The sequence below is a fragment of the Microtus pennsylvanicus genome, chromosome 5 (assembly GCF_037038515.1).
Source record: "Microtus pennsylvanicus isolate mMicPen1 chromosome 5, mMicPen1.hap1, whole genome shotgun sequence".
Lineage (NCBI taxonomy): Eukaryota > Metazoa > Chordata > Mammalia > Rodentia > Cricetidae > Microtus > Microtus pennsylvanicus.
In genome coordinates, this window is record NC_134583.1 from 82,027,811 (window position 1) to 82,030,888 (window position 3,078).

The 3,078-nt window shown below is 48.8% G+C and overlaps 1 pseudogene; it reads left to right on the plus strand.

Annotated features, from left to right (window-relative positions):
• The first annotated feature begins 2,334 nt into the window (after window positions 1-2,334).
• Window positions 2,335-2,848, plus strand: LOC142851357 (large ribosomal subunit protein P1 pseudogene; annotated as a pseudogene).
• Window positions 2,849-3,078: the final 230 nt, after the last annotated feature.

A 3,078-nucleotide genomic window follows, 5' to 3' on the forward strand; every position in this document is an offset into this window, starting at 1 on the left:
GCTCAGAGGTTAAGAGCACTGGCTGCTCTTCCAGAGGTTCTGATTTCAATTCCCAGCAACCATATGGTGGCTCACAACCATCTGTAATGAGATATGGCACCCTCTTCTGACATGCAGGTATACATGGAGGCAGAATGTTGTATACATAATAAATAAATCTTTAAAAAAAAAAAGAAAATCGGTAGAATTGGAAATTATTATCTGAAGTATTCCCAGATTTAGAAAGACAAATGCTGCAGGTTTTCTTTAGCATGAGTCCTGATTAGCAAGCATGCATGCGTGAGTGCATGCGTGCATGTGTGTGTGTGTGTGTGTGTGTGTGTGTGTGTGTGTGTGTCTGTCTGTCTGTCTGCCTGCCTGCCTGTCTGTCTGTCTCATGATGAGGGAATATAGAATACAGGTCATACTGGAAAGGGGACCAAGAGAGGGGAAAAAAGAAGCCCTGAGAGAGAGCTGAGCAGGGGGAAAGGACGGATAAAGATAAAGTCTGAGAACACACAGCACAAAGGCAGAGGAAGACAGTGCAAGGAGGAGGGGACTGGCAGAAAGGGAGCCGTGGTTGGGAGAGGGAAGTCAGGGAAGACGATCAACAAGGACGAAGCAAGGACAATCCTGTAGTGAAACCCATTGCTTCTTACATAATTTTTTATGACTAATAAAAAGTTTCTGAGCCAGCAAAATTCAATCCCTAGAATCCACAAGGGCATTGGAGAGAACTGAGTGCTGAAAGTTAACCTCTGACCTCCACACACACTGTGGCACACGTGCCCATACACACACACTCACATGCACACGCAAGCACTCACACAAATAACCGTAATGATAGATTTTTTAAAAAAGATTTATTTATTTATTATGTATACAGTGTTCTGCCTGCATGTAACCTGCATGCCAAAAGAGTGCATCAGATCTCACTACAGATAGTTGTGAGCCACCATGTGGTTGCTGGGAATTGAACTCAGTTCCTCTGGAAGAGCAGCCAGTGCTCTTAACCTCTGAGCCATCTCTCCAGCCCATGAGGATAAATTTTTAAAATAAAGTTAAAACACTTTTCCATCTTGCCCACAGCTAAGTGCACAGCTGGTGTCAGGACAGCACACCCACGGTGTCCAGTCATCACCACCATCGTCTCCGGACTTGCTATCAAAAGCTGAACTCTGTCCTCATTCAGCACTGACACCCGCACCCCCACCCCCCACATCCTCCCAGTCCCTGGCACCCGATCTCACTTTCTGTTTCTGTAGATCTGAAACTCCCGGAAACTCCTAGAAGTAATTTTACAGTCCTCGTCTTACATCTGGTTCATGCCCTCAGCGTACAATCCTCAACAGCCATCAGGGTTAAATCGTGGGTTCCTGCTTTTCCATTGCTCTCCTTTATTTTATTTTATTTTTACTAATTCACTTTTAGCCATGCTAGGGCTCAGGGGTTCAAGTCCAGGCACACGCTAGGCACGTGATTTGCCACAAATCCAGGCAAGTGTTAGGTGTGGGATCACTCAAGGCTGTCTGCAGACTCTTGGTCCTTCCATTGAGGTTACTTTGCAGCCCCTATGGGGTGGGAGAAAGGACAGGAAAAATGGGCTGAGGGGACATGTAAGTGAGCTCTGAGGACAAGTTTTCCCTTGGGGGGCATTCTTCAACCTTGTTTGGACGCTTGGATACAGGTGACCCTGTGCACTGAGTCCGAAAGGCTGGACCTAGGGTTCTAGAGGAGGCTGTAGCCTGTAGCCTTGAGGCTGGTCAGAGTATGTGGGTCTCCCCAGAGGATCTTCCAGGATCTGGAACCTAGATTTGGTCTTGGCTGCCTCTTGACCTGGCATCAGCTCTCTGCACCTAAACCTGGAGAGCACACCACTCAGACTACCATCCATGTTGTTTCCCCAGAGTGGAGCCTGGGCTCAGTAACACATCCAAGAAAGAAAAGCCTGGAGGAGTCAGAATTGTGACATTTTGAGAGGCAGGTTTGCGGTGGAGCTGGACTTGTGATTTAGGCTGGCACATGTTACTCCCTTACAGCTAGTAGGCCAGGAGTGATTCTGGTCTGAAGTAGGCAGAAGCAGCTGTGTGAATTTTGGTTATGCCCAACAGGGAAGGGTGCGCCGTGCCCCTTGCCTCCCCACTCCCTGCTTTGGACTTGGTCACCCCAAAGAGGGAGTTGCCCCAGGTGGAGACAGCTAGTACCTGAACGTATAGTGCTCAGGACTGATTGTTTAGATTAATGTCTGGCTACAGAGCTGTCACCAGAGCTGAGCTGACAGTCCAAATGCCAATTTGTAGGAATTTGGGGGGCTGTTTGTGGTCACTGGATTTCAGCTGAGAAACAGAACCCCTCATGAAACTGCAGACCAAAAACGTCCTGAGAGCTTTCCTCAGCCGCTGCCAAGGTGCTTCGTCCTCTCAAGGAAGCTGAGACCACCCCGGGGTGAGCCCCTTGCTCTGTCCAGACACTAGCACCATAGCCAGCCAGCCTCACCCTGGCCTCCATCTCCAAGCTTGCCTGTATCTACTCCACCTTCATCCTGCACCAAGATGATAAGCCATAGACAGTGGGATTATTGCTGTCATTAAGGCAGCTGGTTTCAGTGCTAAGCCATTTGAGAGAGGCCTGGCTTGTTTGCAAAGGCCCTGGCCAGTGTCAACATTGGAAGCCTCATCAGAGCAGGTGGACCAGCAGGTGAGGTTCCCATACAGCACATAGCCCTGCCCTCTCCACCAGTGCACACCCCCCTCCACTCCAATCCCCCACCTCCCCACCCCTTCCCCCGCTGAAGGAAAGGATGTGGAAGCCAAGAAAGAAGACTCTGAGGGGTCTGGGTGACGACTTGGACTTCAGGCTTTTTGACTAAATCTCTTCGTTAACGCAATAAAAAGCTGATTCTGTTTTTTAAAATCTTTTGGGGAAAAGCCAAGCAGTAGTGGCACAGTCCTTCGATCCCAGCACTCAGGAGGCAGAGGCAGGTGGATCTCTGTGGTTTGGAGACCAACCTGATCTATAGAGTGAGCTCCAGGACAGCCAGAGCCGCACAAAGAAACCCTGTCTTGAAAAATAAAACAACAACAATGAATCTTTCAAAAA